The sequence below is a fragment of the Chrysemys picta genome, chromosome 7, assembly GCF_011386835.1.
Source record: "Chrysemys picta bellii isolate R12L10 chromosome 7, ASM1138683v2, whole genome shotgun sequence".
Taxonomy (NCBI): domain Eukaryota; kingdom Metazoa; phylum Chordata; order Testudines; family Emydidae; genus Chrysemys; species Chrysemys picta.
Genome location: NC_088797.1, coordinates 29,827,213 through 29,845,970, shown reverse-complemented (window position 1 = coordinate 29,845,970; position 18,758 = coordinate 29,827,213). Strand labels below are relative to the sequence as shown.

Sequence of the window (18,758 nt, the reverse complement as noted above, 5' to 3'; positions counted from 1 at the left end):
TGGGAATGTTGTGTGTGACATATGGGATGGAGCGGGGAAGAGGGTGCACTGAATCCAAACGCTGCTTGCTGCCCCATCTCAGACCAATAGGCCCATCTAATTCAGCCTCCCATCCTGCCGTCCCAGATCAGACTAATGGGCCCAGCCAGTCAGGTATGCCCCAGAACCTGTCTCTTCTGCTTTGGCACAGGGACGTCTTTCTGTTCTGTGTTTGTATAGCACCTGGCACAATGGGTCGTGGCCCATGACTGGGACTCCCAGTGCTAATGCAAGCCAAATTCCATCAGCATATAACCTATAGACTAGAATAGTCCTGCACCGTGGCTCGTAGCCTTGTGTGATATGCTCCGGAGAGCTGAGACCACATCTTGGTTGCTGTTGTATGAGCAGGCAGCTCAGCAGGTTGTTAAAGGTGGATGTCGCGTTTGCAGTTAGATGCAGACCAAGTCATGGGGCTGAACCCACAGCATTCGCCTCCCCAAAGCCGGGGCACGTTTTCACGCACACAGCTTTAGACTCCGTGCTCTAAAGGAGCAGTGGGAACCCCCGCACTCCGCCTGGGAGGGGAAGAAGTAAATCCTTCCTCCCAGCTTGGCTGGTGTTTCAGCAGAGCTGCCACCAGCAACGTCAGAGGCTCTGAGGCGTGGGTGTTCCCAATTCACAAGTCAGATCATCTTGAAAATCATCAGGTTGGTGCAGAAAAAAATCCGAGATCCCCGGAAATATCACCGCACTGGCTTTAAAAATCACCACCTCGGCTTAAACATTATGAGCTTGGCTTAAAAAAACCAGCAAGAAGGTTCTTTAAAATCAGGAAATTAGCTTAGGGAATAATGAGATTTTTGAACATTCATCTTGTTTTTTTAGTTTTCCTTCTGGTTTTGGAGCCCTTAAGGTTAATCTCTTCCAGGTTTTCTCCCCCACTGCGAGGGTTAGAAAACTACTTCCGAAAAGAAAAAAAAAGTTGAGTTTCTCACATGTTCATGACTCCAGGAGCTGGTGCTTTAAGGAAAGAACTAAATATCATGAGGCTCAAGAATGCTGGGTGCCTGAGCCATGCTATGTGCTGGAATTGGGATTCACCGGGCGTACTGTTGTTGTTTATATAGAGGGTTTGGCCAAATTTGATTTGAATTTTTCATTGTTTATAGCGACAGATAACAGCGATGTTTATTTTAAAGCTTTTTACAATTTTTATTGATGGAAATGTTCCCAGTTGCAGGAAATTATGGGGAGGGTCACAGAATGGGGGAGTGAGACAATAATTATTGAATGACAGGAGACGCTGAGATTTAAAAAGTCAAAGCTTCCTAGCAGTTAAAACACAAATTGTCAACATCGCATGTCCCCATAGACAAAGTACATCTCCTTAAATCAAACTTGAGTACATTTCCAAGCAACATTTTTCTTACACTGCCCGTCTGAGGTGAACTGAGGCAACCGCCTCAGGTGCCAGACTGTGGGGGGGCACCACTAGGACCCAGAGTGTAGAAAATTGTGTCTGCTGCTGGTGCATATGTATTCTCTCTGCTCTAGAGGCACAGAGATGGTGGAGTGCTGTGCTGGAGGAAGGAGGGCACAAGAGACGTAACAGGCAGGCAGGAGAAAAGGTGAGAGGGAATAACAGAAAGCAGCAGGAGCTGCAGGAAGAAAGAAGAGGAGGAGCCTCTTATGTACCTCTCTAGCACCGCCAGGAGCCTGGACTGATTAACACCAGCTTCTCAGGGAGCTTCCTGTTTCCTGCTGCTTCCCTGAACCCACTTGAGGAGAACAGGCAGTCAACTGAAGTAGTAGGAGCCAGTAAGGCCCTTAAGACACTGATATCTTCCCTCACTCAGGTCCTGCTACCAGCCTGCTTATTTGTCCCCTTCAATGGAGTGTTGAGAGCCACTAGAGCTGGCACAGAACAGCAGTCATGAGTGAAAGAAGAAAACTCCCCTCTGGGGCAGCATTCAGAAAAAGCAAGCAAACAAAGGAAGCTTTTCTATCTGAGCAGGAAGGCGCTCTCCTGAGATACATAGACACAAATGTTCATGGTGAGCCTTCCGGCCCCAGGGAGGATGTGCATGGTGAGGAGATGCCTGATCTTCCAGTTAGTCAGAGTGCAGGTTATCTGGCAGCTACTGCAGCATCCATATCTCCATCTCAAATGGATGTAACCATGCACATTCCTGAAGAAAAGTGTAGATCAGAGAAGAGTGTGGTGGAGGCGCAAGAAACAGCTGCTGCTGAGTTTAGTGCCTTAAGTCTAGATGATCCAGGACTGTGGACCCACTTGAGCAGTAGCCTAAGGGACTTCCTTGTACTGCATGGGCCACAGCAAGTGAAAAACTTCATGTTCCCCAAAGACAATGAAAATAGAAGTTTCCATCCAACACATTACTGGTGTGAAATCCCCAATGGTGACAAAGTGGAGAGGCCATGGCTTATGTACTCAAAAACCCAGAATGCTGCATACTGTTTTTGTTGCAAACTCTTCCAGTCTAATGTTCCAGTCACATTGGGTTCTACAGTAACAAAGGACTGGAAAAATCTGGCTAGAAATCTTGCATGCCATGACAAGGCAGCAAATCACCAGAGAGCATTCCATATGTGGAAAGAGCTTGAGATGAGACTAATAGATGATCAGCATCAAGAGTAGGGTTACCATACGTCCGGATTTTCCCGGACATGTCCGGCTTTTGGGGGCTCAAATCCCCGTCTGGGGGGAAATCCCCAAAAGCCGGGCATGTCCGGGAAAATCGGGAGGGCTCGGCCGGGGCCTCTTTGGCCGGGGCCGGTGCGGGGCCGGGGCCGCGGGGCCGGGAGCCAGGGGGTCCGCTGGGCCGCGGGGCCGGGAGCTGGGGGGGTCCGCTGGGCCGGGCCCGTGGGGCCGGGGGGGTCCGCTGGGCCGCGGGGCCGGGAGCTGGGCCGGGCCCGCGGGGCCCGCTGGGCCGGGGGGTCCGCTGGGCCGCGGGGCCGGTCCGGGCCCGCGGGGCCGGGAGCCGGGGGGTCCGCTGGGCTGGGAGCCGGGGGGTCCGCTGGGCCGGGAGCCGGGGGGTCCGCTGGGCCGGGGGGTCCGCTGGGCCACGGGGCCGGGAGACGGTCCGGGCCCGCGGGGCCGGGAGGTCCGCTGGGCCGGGAGCCGGGGGGTGCGCCGGGCCGCCGGGGGCCGGCAGTGCTGGGCGGGCCGGGGGTGGTCGGCCGGGGGCCGGGGCCGGCACCCCAGGGCCCGAGCCGACCCAGGCTGGAGCCGCCGGGGGGCCAGCCTGGGCCGCGCCTCCTCCCCCCACACTCCCCCTTACCTGCTACAGGCTTCCCGCGAATTAAATATTCGCGGGAAGCAGGGGAGGGGGCGGAGACTTTGGGGAAGGGGCGGAGTTGGGGCGTGGGCGGGGCTGGGGGTGGGGCCGGGGCCCGTGGAGTGTCCTCCATTTGGAGGCACAAAATATGGTAACCCTAATCAAGAGAAGATTGCATCAGAGTCTCTTTACTGGCAAAATGTTCTGAAAAGGCTCATTGCCATTGTGAGAATGCTTGCTACCCAAACCTAGCACTGTGTGGCACTTCAGATCAACTGTATGTGCCAAACAATGGAAACTTCCTTAAAATTGTGGAGCTGATGGCGGAGTTTGATGCTGAACTCCAGGAGCATCTAAGAAGAGTCACCACCCAAGAAATGTACACACACCACTACCTTGGAAAAACAATTCAAAATGAGATCATACAGTTACTGGCAACAAAAGTCAAACAGAAGATTGTGGCAGATCTGAAGTCAGCAAGATATTACTGTGTTATTCTGGACTGCACACCTGACATCAGCCATACGGAACAAATGACTTTAATGGTGCGTCTTGTAACAACAACGGAACCTAGTGAAAATGTCCCTGCAGTGGTGACTGACAGAGAGCATTTTCTAGAATTTATTGACATTGATGATACTACAGGAGCTGGATTGACAAATGTGCTTCTTAAAAAGCTGGAAGATACAGGAATTGCAATAGCTGACACGAGAGGCCAGGGCTACGATAATGGTGCCAACATGAAAGGAAAGAACAGAGGAGTGCAGACACGGATCCGAGAGTTAAACCATCGAGCTTTTTTTGTCCCATGCAGTTCTCATCCATTGAACTTGGTGGTCAGTGATGCAGCATCAGCTTCTAGTGAGGCTGCTGAATTTTTTAATGTAATGAAAAGCATCTATGTATTTTTCTCTGCATCAACTCTTCGATGGCAAATTTTGAAGCAACATCTGGGAACATCCTCTCTGACACTGAAACCACTGAGTGCCACACGATGGGAAAGTCGAGTGGAGGCGATAAAGCCTATCAAACACCAAATTGGGAAGATAGATGATGCCATAGTTGCCATTATGAGGATTATGCTATGACAGGAACTGTTTGTGGGAGAACAGTGGCAGAGGGAAATGGAATCACCATTTCAAACTTCAAATTTCTGTGTGGCTTAGTGTTGTGGCAGGACATACTGTTTGAAATAAATGTTGTAAGCAGGAGACTCCAAGGTGTAGACCTTTATATATCTGGAGCAATGGAACAACTGGACAAAGCAAAGTCATACCTACAGTCTTACCGGTCAGATGAGGGATTTCAAAACGTTCTGAAGAGTGCACAGAAGTTGGCAGAGGAACTTCACACTGAAGCTATTTTCCCATCCATTCAAGAATACAAGAGTCACCAAAGAAGAAGACATTTTGATTACAAGGCACGGGATAATCCCATAAGCGACCCCAAACAATAACCGGGTGCTAGATTGTGCAATGCAGTCAGTTCAAGAATGTTTCATGCAGCTCAAGGAGCACAGTAGTATATTTGGGATGTTGTATGATAGTCCAAAACTCCTCACTTTACCTGAAGAAGACCTACACCAGCAATGCAGGGCACCAGAGACAGTGTTGACACATGATGACATGCACGATATTGATGCGAGTGATTTACGTGATGAACTGAAAGCCCTTTCAAGATACATTTCAGCAGGATCAACGCTAAAGGCTGTTCTGGAATATATGTGCACAAATAAGATGACCACCCTCTTTCCAAATGCTTTTGTTGCTCTGCGCATATTTCTAACACTTCCTGTAACAGTTGCCAGTGGAGAACGCAGCTTCTCCAAGCTGAAGTTAATAAAAACACATCTACGCTCCACAATGACACAGGAGAGGCTGGTCGGCCCTGCAACCATCTCAGTAGAGCATGAGCTCGTCCAGACTGTGGACCTTCAGGAAGCCGTTCAAATCTTTGCAACCAAGAAGGCACGGAAAGCACCACTTTGATTATTTGAACAGATAAAAATGCCAGTGTTTACTATGCAGACAAGAAAAGTTACATTTGCAGTTCAGGCGTTTGAAAGTTTTGTTGCTTAAAATTTTTGAACAAGGCATTTTAAGTTGTCAGTTCTCTTTTATTGTGGTAGGTAGCCGAGCAGTACCATGAGAGGAGTAGAACAGGAAGAAGGCAGAATTGAGACCATTCAAAGTTTTGGCCCAAGCGAGGGGGCATGGGGGCGTCATTTGAGCTCCCCGCCTCAGGTGCCAAAATGTTGTGGGCAGGCCCTGCATCTGTACATTTTGACTGTTGTGTTTGGAAGTATTTTTGCATCGGTTTGTGTGTGTGGGGGCACTGTCCGCGCAGATGAAGGCCTGGAGGTCACGCACCAGGATGAGATGTCATCTTGCCGTGATCTCGGCCAGGCGTGCTCGGCAAATCAGATGTGTGCTTCTATCTCAGATACTTATCTTGCCCCCCCATAGCCCCTGGCGCTTCTCTAATGCATTATCCTCACAACCCCCGGGGGAGGTGGGGCAGGGCTATTACCATCATTGTGCAGATGGGGAAACTGAGGCACAGAGCAGCCAAGGGCCAGCTTTGCAAAGCTCCTTAGGGGCTAGACCCACAAAAGGATGTAGGTGCCTAAGTCCAACATCTTGGCGCCACGGAGAATTCCCAGCCCCCTGCTCAGCTGCTGCCTAATTCCCTGCCAATCAGCATGCACAAAACTATCAACTCCTGATGCCACACCACAGTTTACAGGCAGTTCAGAGTCTCGCACCAGCCAAAACCCTAGCGGCCCTGAAGCAGGATTCTCACACTGTGTGTTCCCCCGTTAGCTTGCCAGCGGCCCCTGATCCTGTAGGTGTGCTCTGAGCATGCTCAGGATTAGGCCTTGTGCAAAAGACAGCATGTGTGTAAGGCCGGCCCAGAATAGGTAACAGCCCAGTGGGCTGGGCACGTACCTGGGTTGTGGGAGATGCAGGTTTGAATCCCCACTCTGCCTGAGCCCAAGCAGGGACCTGAACACATCTTTCCACAGCCCTGCTGAGTGCCAAGCTCTTGGCCATCTGAGGGCAGGGCTCTCTGGTTCTCCATGAGAAAGGGCCGCCCTGTCTTAGGCACCTAACTCCAGGAGAGGGCTCACAGATGAGTGAGGTGCTAGACCCTGAGCCCTGCCCCTTTCCTCTGCATTTCACTCCTGGCTTCTGAGCATCCTTTCCTTACACGCAAGGCGTGGGGCACCTGACTTGGAGCCAAGAATTCCACTCGGCAGCAGGCCCCGTGGGCGCACTCAGGCTTAGACACTGCGACCCAGAAGAACCTCTATGAATCTAGCCCCTCGTGTCTGGTCTGGGGTTTGTGACGGAACCCAAGTGGCCCTGTGCTAACACCTGAATTGCTGCACCATCCTTTGTGCGTCCCGCAAAATGGGTGCAAATGAAGCCAGGACAATTTGTGGCTTCCTGAGCGGTGGCGAATGTAGCTCAGAGTGGCTCAGGACAAACATTCAGCTAGTGCAGCAGCCTGTCTCTGCCAGGCCCCAGCACTAGATGGCATGTTTTAGACACACACCAGATACTGGACTTAATCCAGGGCGAGCTGGGGGAAATGGAATGGCCTGTAACAGACAGAAGGTCAGACTGGATGCTTTGAGGTGTCTTCGGGCCTTACAATCTATGGATCTAGGCTGCACAGGAATACCCCTTCCAAACCTTTTTCCAACTCGGGGTCGCTTGGGAAGCTGGGCTCATTTGAAGAATGTGCATTTTCCTACAGCCAGAGGCAAGGTCGTGTGTACAGGGACAAGAAATGTCAGCTGGACCTACGGGGTGGGGAGGGGGAGCTGTGCCCTGGGACTCAGGGACTCTGGAAAGGAGTCAGATCCTGGTGAAAACCAAGTGACTGTGAGCTCCCAGTGTGAACGGGGGGCGGAGATTGAATGGAATCCTGGGGTGGATCAGCAGGCGGCATTGAATAGGAGCAGGGAGGTGACCTCACGGCACCGGTGATTGGGATGCTGCGTCCAGCTCTGGGGTGTACCCATTGAAACATCACAGAGAAAGAGCCATAAGAGGGATCTGAGGGCTGAAAAACTCTGAGACTTCTTAGCTGGGTCTGATTCTGACTGGCCCAAGCCCCCTGGCCCTTAAAGGGCCAAGCACCCTATTATAGTCTCATAGACGTGAAGAAGGCGGCAGGGCTGGATTGCAGTTGTGCAGGAGTGGCTAGAACACTGTGCCTGCTCTGGGGCGACTGGGTTCTACTCCCTGCACTGCCAATGAGCGTGTGCAAGTCATTGCCCCATCCTGGGCCTCAGCATCTGCTTTTGTAACAAAGGGGTAACGACAGCTCATCTCACTTCTGGGCAAGGGATCCTGTATAAACAACCCCTGTGTCCCACCCCAGAGGCAGCTGCATCTCAGCTCTGGGCGAGGGATCCTTTATAAACAACGCACGGGCCACAACCATGTCTAGAGAGAGATTCTCTTGGCAAAGCCAGGCACTATAATGAATGTGAAGTTGTTATCAATTAGCTGGCAATTGGGAGATTAGGAATGGGAAGCGGGGGAGGGGGCGCTGTGTGTTTCCAGGGGCATTAACAATGTCATAAATCCTCGTCAGCATTGGACATATGCCGCCAATTACAAAAATTAGCTCTAATTAGTGGGACGCAGCCTCTGGCTTCACAGTTCCCCAAGCAGCCGTCTCTGCTCCTAGGGAAGCTCCAGCCAGGCCATGTGTTCTGCTGACAGCTTCCAGCCCACTTCGCTACAGAGGGGCCGGTGTGTGCCTGCCTGCCTGGGGGGCTCTGGGGATTTCTCTCCCCAGGCTGTCTGGCCTCAGGGGTCTCCTGGAGATAGGTACATGCAGGGCATGCAGATCATGGTCAGGGCAGTTTCCGAACCACAATATCTCCTCCACTGTTTGCCGAGTTGATTTTAGTTTGAGCTGGTGCCCTAGAGTGCCCCCTGCTGGAAGAGGCTGGGACTGGATTAGCTAGACGCTCCCCCACAGCCAGTGCTCCTGCCCTGCTCCGTAAAGTGCCCCCTGCTGGGACAGGCCGGGACTGGAGGAAGCAGGAGCTCCCCCACAGCCAGTGCGTCTGCTCCCTACAGCGCCCTCACGGCCAACGCTCTCACCCCACTCCCTCCAGCGCCTCTCCCCTGAAGATGATGCTCCTGGTCACAACTTGGAGAGCAACGAGGAAGGATTGAGGGGTGGTGTCTTTCATTTAAAGCTGAGGGGTGTCTGGCCATGGCCCCATGGCTGAGGGCGCTGGCATGGCAAGGAGGAGGCTGGAGGCGTCCGCGCGGTGAACGTTCCTGTGCTGGACTTGGGAAGCAGAATCCCTTTGACGTTCCAACCCAGGGAGCTGGGCTGAATATAAATCGCTTAGCCTGGGTGGCTCCAGCAGCTACAAGGGGGAGTTGTTAACACTTCAGGGCTGGGATGAGGTTTTAGCTCTGCAGACTTGATTGAAGTGCTGCATGAACTCCCTTTCCCACACACCCCTGGCCAAGCCACCTCCTCCCTGCACAGTGTTGCCATGAAGTATTTGACTGTCAGAGAAATGGAGGCATGGAAGGATAAAGGGTTGGAGAGGATATAGGAGCCAGGAGTCCTGACTTGCAGTCCCCCATTCTAACCACTAGACCCTCTTTCCCTCCCAGAGCTGCGATAGAACCCAGGAGTCCTGGGTCTGAGAGACCACCCCCACTAACTGCTCGAATTTGCAGCGTTTGTGGCATTGTTTGGTGGCTGTCAATGTAACTTGGCTCAGCTCAGGTGCTGTTGCACTGTTGTATACTAGGGTTGCCAGAGGTCTGGTTTTCGACTGGAACACCCTGTCGAAAAGAGACCCTGGCAGCTCCAGTCAGCACCACTGACCGGGCCGTTAAAAGTCTGGTTGGCACGGGGTTGGCAGGCTCCCTACCCAGCTCTGCGCGGCTTCCGGGAAGCCGCCGGCATGTCCTTCCGGCTCTTAGGCATAAGGGCAGCCACAGGGGCTGTGTGCGCTGTCCCCGCCCTGAGCACCGGCTCCGCAGCTCCCATTGGCGGGAACCGCACTCCCAGCCGGAGCCCTCACCCCCTCCTGCACCTCAGCTCCCAGCCCCAGCCCAGTAAAAATGAGCAAGTGAGTGAGGGTGGGGGAGAGCAAGTGACAGAGGGAGGGGGGATGGAGGAAGGGGGCGGGGCCTCAGAGAAGGGGCGGGGCAAGGGTGTTTATTTTGTGCAACTAGAAAGATGGCAACCCTATTGTATACACTGGGAGCAAATCAGTTTAAATGAGATGGATGTCAGGCAGTGGGCTCTAACTGCTAAGAGAGTGGACTGCGGGGTCTGTTCCTAACTCTAGAAGGGGAGTGGGGTCTACTGGATTGGAGCAGAGGCGGACTGGGAGACAGAAATCTGGGTTCTATTCCTGGCTCTACCACTGCCCATGGGGAAGTCTTTTTGCCTCTCTGTGACTTAGTTTCCCTGCCCACCCGTTGTCTATTTCGGTTGTAAGCTCATTGGGACAGAGACTGTCTCTCATTGGGTGTTTGCACTACTGTGGGCCCCAGTCTTGATCAGGGTCTGTGCAGCACCTGGCATCTACATGTCACTGCAATACACACCATGATAATAAATGTGAATGCTGTGTCCAAGCCACTTCTCTCTTAGCCCTTGGGCCGGGGGCGGGGGGAGGGTTTCTAGCTGTAGATAATAATGAGAGAACCCCAATCATGCCCCATTGCTGCTCCTGCTCCCCCACCCACCCCACCGTGGATTACAGGCCGGTAGAGCCGTGCCTAAAAATAGCCATGTAATGCTCTTGAAATCGGCTCTCTCTTCCTCCGCCCTCGCATGCGTCCGGCTCTCCATTGTGCAGTGGTGGGCACTGCTGCTTGCAGTTAGAGAAACTCTCCCACCCCCTTCTTGCTTTTATTTTTCAGTCTGGTTTTCTTCCTGAATTGGGGGGGGGGCAGCCCCCGTCTGAGAATCCAGGCTGATCTATTGGGCTGGAGAGCCTGCCTCGCTTTTTTCTTTGCTTCGATTGTCCGCGAAAGAGGTGGGGGGAGGGGGAGCAGGAAGGTTATCTCTGTCTTGGGTGGCTGGGGGAGCTTCTTGGTGATTTTTTTACATGGACCCTGTCACCTCCTCTAATCACCAAACTCTGCTCCTGTCCCAGAGCTGGGGAGAGAACCCAGGAGTCCTGGCTCCCAGCCCCCCTACTCTAACCCACTAGACCCCACTCATGGGTGAGGGCTCCTGGGTTCTATTGCTGGCTCTGTCAGGGAAGTGAGGTCTAGTGGTTAGAGCAGAAGGCTGTGGGGGTCAGGACTCTGAGATTCTACTTCCAACTGTGGGAAGGGAGTGATCTCTAGTGATTAGAGCAGGAATTGCTGGGAGTCAGCTGGCTCTGGGAGGGGGATGGGAGGGTGGATTAGAGCAGAGGACCTGTGAGCCAGGACCCTTAGGCTCTCTTCCCTGCTCTGCCACAGACCTCAGGCAAGTCACTTAGTCTCTGTGTCTGTTTCCCCCTCTGTACACGGAGGATAAGGGTGCTTCCCCACCACACAAGGGTATTGTGGGGGTTGGTGCATTGCCCGATGGCAAGGTGCTGGCACACGACAGGACCTGGGGCCAGGAAGGGACTTGGTTAGATGGCAGCAGGTTTTGAAAGTCAAAGCAGTTCTCTTCAGGTCTGAGGCCTAGTCCTTGCTGGCTGCCAACAGAGTCAGGGTCCTGCTATCAATAGGTTCTGAGGTTTTCTGACCCTTCTGAAACTTCTGGGGACAGCCTTTGTCAAAGACCCAAGACGGGGCTAGATGGGCACATTGGTCTGATCTGGGGGTGGGGGGATACCGGACTGGATGGCCCCCTAGATCTGATCCAACCCAGCAGGGATCGGGTTAAGAGGGGGTCAGATATCAGGTTAGATGGACTTATTGGTCTGATTCTGCACAACAGTTCCCACGTTCTTAGATAGTACTGGGGGTGGGGTGGGGCCGCTGCCCCCTTCTGGAGAGAATCAGGCTGGGGTTGGTGTGTCTGCCCCCTGCTGGAGAGAATTGGGCAGCTGGTAGGTGTTGTGTGCATTTGGTTTTGCGGGCGCACGCGGTAGGATCCTCTCTCTCCTTTCCCAACTGTACCCTTGGAAAGTTTCCATCTGCTCTTCTTAATTCTCCAGCGCTGGTGCAAACGAATCGGTCTCTCCTTAACAGCAAAGGTTGCTCAGGCTTAACTGCTATGTTCTGAGGTCAGGGCCAGACACACAGAATGTACTGTGTTCATTATCCGGCCCAGCCATCCAAAACTGCCGGCCACCTTGCACCTGGCTGGGGCGCTGCAGCGTTGGCAGAGATAATTTTGCCTCATTTCTTGGGGGGAATCTAATTTGAGGGGGCAGGAAATCCAGAAGCAAACAGATCTGGTGCCACTGAAAATCAATGGGGCTGCTGCAGTGCAAATGTAATCGACGGCATTCCATTCTAGGTGTACTGTGTGCATATTGCAATATACTGCATGCATATATATGTAGCTTCCAAATCTAATATGCTGCCTGCAAAGGTCATTTATCACATGCCAAGATATATATATATATACTGCATGCAAATATAATATACAGTATGCATATGTAATATACTATGTGCTAATGTAATAGATTGCATACCTACACACACACACACGTATACTGTGTTTGTACTGTAATATACTGCATGCTCATATATATGCAGCATGCAGATCTAATATACTATGTGCTTATTTAATATCGTGCAGGGGTTCTCAAACTGGGGGTCAGGACCCCTCAGGGGGTTGTGAGGTTATTCCATGGGGGGTCGCGAGCTGTCAGCCTCCACCCTAAACCCCACTTCGCCTCCAGCATTTATAATAGTGTTAAATATAAAAAAGTGTTTTTCATTTATAAGGGGAGGGGGTCACACTCAGAGGCTTGCTGTGTGAAAGGGGTTGAGTACAAAAGTACAAAAGGTTGAGAACCAGTGATATAGTGCATCAAAATATAATGTACTGTTTGGATAGTTAATATCCTGTGTGCATATGCAATATATTGCATACAGATATATACATTGTGTACGTATTTTGAGTGCCTGTTAAATATAGTGCATGCATATGTAACATGCTGCATGCAAACCCAGTATATGCATGTGTAGTTTGCTTCACGCCCATATATATGCTGCAGGTTTATGTAGTATACCTCACACAGTTAGGTATTTACTGCATGCAAATATGCATATGCTACATGCACCGGTAGTTTACTGTAGGCACAGGTAATTTTCTGCATGCAGATGTAATATACTTTGTGCTTATTTAATATACTGCATATAGTATATTATATATATTTACTGTATGCAAATATAATCTATATTACATGCATATGTAATATGCAGGGTGCCTGTTTAATGTCGTCTGTGCAAGTGTAATATGTGGCATACAAATATAATATGTTGCATGCCTGTTAAATATACACTGCATGCACATTTAATAAACTCTGCATATGATCCCCATGTGTGTCAGTGCCTGGAGCTCGCTACAGACGCTGGCATTTCCACTGAGATCCCTCGCTATCACCTCAGCTCCAGGGAGCTGGCTGAGGAGTCTGAGCTGTATAATTGCTTGCATGCTTTGGCACACGCCAGACAAATTACTCTCCCTTGAGATCAATACGCCATAAAAATACACAAAAAGCAAGTATATTTACGACCTTCCCCTAGAACGATTCTTTCTAAACGTGTGGTTTGTGTTCAGTTCCTTGCTGCATCACAGAGGCAATGTACTTTGCTTGTTAAAGCAGGTGAGGGTGGGGCTGGGAGCCAGGACTCCTGGGTTCTATCCTCCGGTCTGGGATGGAAATGCGGATGTAGTGGTCAGAGTGGGGCGGACTGGGAGTCAGGACATCTAGGGTCTATTCCTAGTGCCAGGGAGAGAGTAGGCGTCAGTGGTTAGAACAAGGAGTACACTGGCAATCAGAACCTCCTGGGCTCTGGTCCTAGCTCTGCCGTTGTCCTGCTGGGTGACCCTGGGCAAGTCCCTTCCCTTCTCTGTGCCTTGGTTTCCCCTCCCCCCCTTTGGAAGGTCCTTGGCGTAGTCTTTCACTGTCTGTGCAGCACCCCGCACAGCAGGGGCCCCACCCTTGGTTGGGGTCTGTAGAATCTACCGTAATACTCCTCATAACGAGCAATGAGGATGTCGGAGCACTTTTTGATTTGTGTGACTTGCTGGCAGCCTGTCTGATTTCTCTTACCACAGGCCTCGCTGTCACTCCAGCGGGTGCAGTATAAAATATTTATCACACGAACACGCAACGCTATATTAAAGCCTTCGCCGAATCTCAAGGTCCTTTGCTGAAACGACACATCATCCACTGCAGCTCTTCCTTTGACTCGCACTGTCCCAACAGGGCTCTCTGTTCTCTACAAACCTCTTGTCTGTTGCAAACTGCCGCAGAACCTCGAAGCTGCGCATGTTGCTTTTGGCTGGGCTTAGCCGATGTCACCTCTTGTATTCTTGATCGCCCGAGATCTGACACCGGAAACCTTGTATTTATCCACATTAAAGGCCATTTTGCCCTCTGGCAGGGAGGAGATGCTGCCAAGAGTCTGTTTTTAGAGCTAGAAGCGATAGGAGCGGAAGCTGGGAAGATTTTCTGCTGGTTGTCCCAAGTTTGGATCATACTTCAGTCTCCACTGCTCCTGTGCTATCCATTAGAAGACCTCCTGCTTCTGTCTCACTGACACAACTTGAGATGTTGCCAGAAATAGTGCCACCTGCTGTCTCCTACTGTAACAATTGTAATTGTTTCCTCCGATCACTATAATTATCCTCAGAACAGGTTCACAGCCCAGTTTATAACTTCAGAGCAGTTACCATTGCAAAGACCTGGCAGGCTGGCCAGACCTGAGACTCCCAAGAAACTCCGGGCTGTTTGCTAAGCCAACTTTCAGGCTAGGGTTACAGCACCTAGCTGGGACCTTGGAGATCTGGGGTCAATTCCTGGCTCCGTGCATGACCTTCCTCGCTCTGTGCCTCGGTTTCCTCATCTGTAAAATGGGGATCACATTTCCTTTCATCTCAGTGGGCATTGTGAGGTTATATCAAGAGGTATGGTTTTGAGGTGAGGCCACTGGAGTGGGAGTCAGGACTCCTGGGTTCTAATTCCTTGTTCTGCCTCTAACCTGGGGTAAGTCTCTTCTCTTTTCTCTGCCTCAGTTTCCCCTCCAGCCTTTTGTCTGTTTAGACTTTGAGGTCTTTGAGATAGGGACTGTCTTTTCTTGTGTGTCTGTGCAGCACCAGGCGCAGCAGGGTCTCCCCGGTCTCAAGCGGGAATATGTGCAGCACCCAAAACAACGGGGGCCCTGATCCAGCACAGTGGGTCCCCCCAGCTCAGTTACCCATTACTGCAGTACAAATAAATCCATTTGTGGTTGCAAGGTTCCCATAGTATAGCGACAGGTGCAGATAAAAACCGAGCTAGATGGCAGCGGATTTACCCTGTAAAGAGCTTTTGAATCCTGCTGTCAGTGCTCAAACAGCCCACCTTTCAAGGCTTCTTTAATAGGAGACCTAGTTTATATTTATTTTGCTAATATGTAGCTAGATTTATAGCCACGCTGGGGCCAGTGTGCAGGCTGCTTTTACGACGCGCTTAGCTCTTTAAATTGAGATATTTGCATATTTATCCTGTAACCTTTAATGAACATAAAAAACTCCAACCTTTCCCAATTAATCACTGCGTTAAAAGGCCCAAACAGCAATCTAAGGACTGTTGGGCCTGCATAAAATAAATAAATCTGGCTCGGAACCAATTTGTCAAGAGGAGAAGAGGCTAAATAGCCTTGTCAGGGAACCACTGATAAGGGATGAGAGGAAGGCCCAGGGAGAAGCCATGCCATTCACGCACAATAGACTTCCCCATTATATAAAAGCCCTTTTGTGCCATTCAAGTACACCCTGCTCTAACCATTGGATACCACTCCCCTCCCAGAGCTAGGCTAGAACTCCGGAGTCCTGGCTCCCAGGCCTCTGAGCACTAGACCCCACTGCCCTTGAGATGAGGATAGAACCCAGGCGTCCTGCGTCCCAGCTCCCCCAAGCCAGTAGATTTGACTCCCCTCCCAAATCTGGGGAAAGAACCTAGGTTCCAACTCCTCTAAAACACTAGACCCCACTTACCACCCAGAGCCAGGTACAGAACCCAGGAGTCCTGGCTCCCACTTCAAAGTTTTAGCCACCAGAGCCAGGTGCAGAACCCAGGAGTCCTGGCTCCCACTTCAAAGTTCTAGCCACCAGAACCTGCTGCTCCTCCAAAGGCCTCCCCCCTCCTGTTCTCTCTGCAGGGGGGCCTGGCTAGAGGCAGGGGATGTGGCATGCTGGCACTAATTCATTTTAATTCCAGCTCTACCAGGTCACCTTGGGTTAGTCACTTAACCTCTGTGTCCTGCTGGGGGGGCCCTCTCAGCCATTCCCAGCCTCCCTAGGGGGCTGTGAGACTTAATTGCAGCTGTAAAGCACTTTGAGATAGGCTGCTGAATTATGGAGTGCTGGCAGCCATCTCCTGCCACCTCTTCCTGCAACAGCTGTAATTTTATAAACAGCCCCCACACTCCACCCCAGAGGTGGAGCACCAGGTGAGGGACGTCTGTATAAACAACCCCCCCTGCCCCACCCCAGAAGCAGCTGCATCTGAGCACTGGGTGAGGGATTTATAGATTCCACGAAGTCTGACCTCCTGTGTAACACAGGCCATAGAACTTCCCCAAAATAATAAGAGGTCCCTGTATAATCACACACACCCCTGGCTCCACCTCAGAGTGGCTACATCTCAGTGCCAGAAGAGGCACTGAGATGTATAAACAGCTCTCAGGCCATACCCCAGAGGCATCTGCAGCTCAGCCCACTATGCCCCTCATCCAGATCAGCCCAAAAGCCCCATATAGCTTGGTATCTGCCCCTCCTCCACTTCCTGCACTGGACACATGATAGGCATGTACATTGTGTGATTGCGGGGCAGCATTAACCTGTGTCTGCTCCATGCTCCCATCGATGGCCCCACCTCAGCTACAGCAGCCAGGCAGCTTTGTTGTTGGCATTGTGCGAGGCAGCTGCCTGTCTTTGGGAGATAATGCTATTTGATGGGCATTTATTCATGGCGGGACAATGGACCTGGCTCCCTCCATGAAGCTAAGATTTCTCTAACACCTTTCAGCTGGAGCCCCCTGCCCTATCAGAGCAATCCATCTTTCCACAGCATAGTTGGAAATCCATCACAGACAGCAAGCTGGTAGGACTGGGATTAAGGCCGCCTGGGTTCTATCCTACCTCTGGGAGGAGAGTGGGTTCTAGTGATTAGAGCAGGGGGAGCTGGGAGTAAGGACTCCTGTGCTCTCTTCTCAGCTCTCCAACAATGTTGGACAAATCCTGTAACCTTTCTTTGCCTCAGTTTCCCCACCTGGTCAATAGATATTGTTTCCCTTGTGTGTGTGTATGTGGGGTGGGGCGGGGGGTCAGTGGAATGTGATTCAGGGGACCCATCTAGCCTGGCATCCCATCTCCAACAGCAGCTAGCATCAGCTTTGTTAGGGGAAGGTGCAAGACACCCCCTCATGGGGAGCGATAGAATAACTGCCCTCTAGGGAAAATTTCCTACAAAATTTCTCCTATAAACAGCTGCCACATCCCCAGAGGTGGTCACATCTCAGTGCCAGGTCCTTGTATAAACAGCCCCTGTGCTCCACCCCAGAAGTGACTGAGTCTTACTTAGACTGAGGGTAAGTCTACACTGCAATTAAAACCCCCAGCTAGCCTGTGCCAGCCAACTCAGGTTTGGGCTAAAGGGCTCTTTAGTTGCAGTGTAGATATTTGGGCTCAGGCATTAGCCGGGACGCTCCCACTTCACAGGGTCCTAGGGTCCAGGCTGTAGCCCGAGCCTGAATGTCTACAGTGCAATTAAACAGCCCCTTAGCCTGAGCCCTGCGAGCCTGAGTCAGCTGGCCGGGCCAGTCACGGTGTCGAACTGTAGTGTAGACATCCCCGTAGAGTCTCCTGTGCCTACTGGCACAACGCATTTCCCCACAGCCGTCTGTCCAGACCAAGGTGTTTGACTCCATCGTAAGTTGTCTTCATGATGGCAGCATCTTTTTCTATCATCCTGCAGCTGGTCATTCCTTGTCCTCCACTCCTTCTCGTTCCTACAGCTGGAATCCAGTCCAAGACGTACCTTGTGCTTCTGCCAAACCACCATAGCCAACTCTGCCCAATTACTGAGTCCCCACTGTGCTGACTGTGTGGCAGAGCACTTCCACATTGGTTACACGATCTCGCCAATCAGTTCCCAACAGTCTTCTCAAACCAATGACATGCACTTCCTGACATGCACTTTCATCATCCGTCATAGTTCCAAAACATACGGTACTGTTGGGAGGACAATAGTGCTGCACAGTCTCATGTGAGTGCCAGATGAGGGATCCTTGTGTAAACAACCTGCATGCCCCACCCCAGAGACAGCTGCATCTCAGTGCCTGGCAAGGGTTCCCTGTATAAACAGTCCCTGTGCCCCACCCCAGAGGTGTCTGCATCTCAGCGCCAGGCAAGGGATCCCTGTATATTAAACAGTCCTAGTGCCCCACCCCAGAAGCAGCTGCATCTCAGTGCTGGGTGAGGGACCCCCTATGTAAGCAGTTGCCTTAAGCTTTGGAGCAGAGTGGGGTTAAACCAAACCCAAAGCTCTTGATGGGTCTTTAAATTCCTACTAGTTTCACTCTAGATAGTTCCCTTCTCCACACAAAAGTTCAGTCCCCTTGTGGAATCCTGCTCAGCTCTTCATCTCAACTGTGTCTTGTGGCGGGGAGTTCCCCAGAGTAACACTGCTCACTTCTGAATTTGCCACCGTTTGCTGGCTGCCCCTTGTTCTTACATCATGTGACTGGGGGATGAGCAGCTGGGTCTAGTGGGAGCGTGTACCCCAGTCTAAGGGTGGGCTGCATATGAAGTGTTTCCTGTAGGTCACTTTGGAATGTGCTGCCTTCCCACTTCGCTTGCTGTCTCCGTTACTAATGAGAATTGTTACTAGCGGGTCACACGCTTCATAGCTTCTGTCGGCCGAGTGCTCTGTCCCCACCAGGGCCCCTGGCATCCCTCCATTCCCCACATTGCTCTCTAGGTGCCACCTGCCCAGCCCCCTCTATTTCAAGGGTTCCCTGCAACTTCCTCCAATCTCTCCCCTGCCAGGGGCTCTGTGTGTCCCTCATTCCTCCCCATTCCCACCTTCTCCCCATGGGAGGGGCCCTGTGTGGGCTCCCCTCCCCCCATTCCACGGTTCCCATTCTCCTCCCCCATGGCTAGGGTCTGCCTCCCCTCCCCGCATTCTCCCATTCCAGGGTTCCCTATTTTCACCCATAGTAGGAGCTTGGAATGACCCAGCATTACCCCATTCCCCCATTCCCTTCCCCGCCAGGATTCTGCATGCGCACAATCCTCCTTCCCCCATGG

General features: G+C 51.8%; 1 protein-coding gene across 11 annotated transcripts in view; it reads left to right on the top strand.

Annotated features, from left to right (window-relative positions):
- The window catches only part of PC (pyruvate carboxylase), a 245,306-nt gene that overhangs the window by 133,436 nt on the left and 93,112 nt on the right, over positions 1 to 18,758 (top strand). The gene's annotated exons all lie outside the window — the stretch shown is intronic.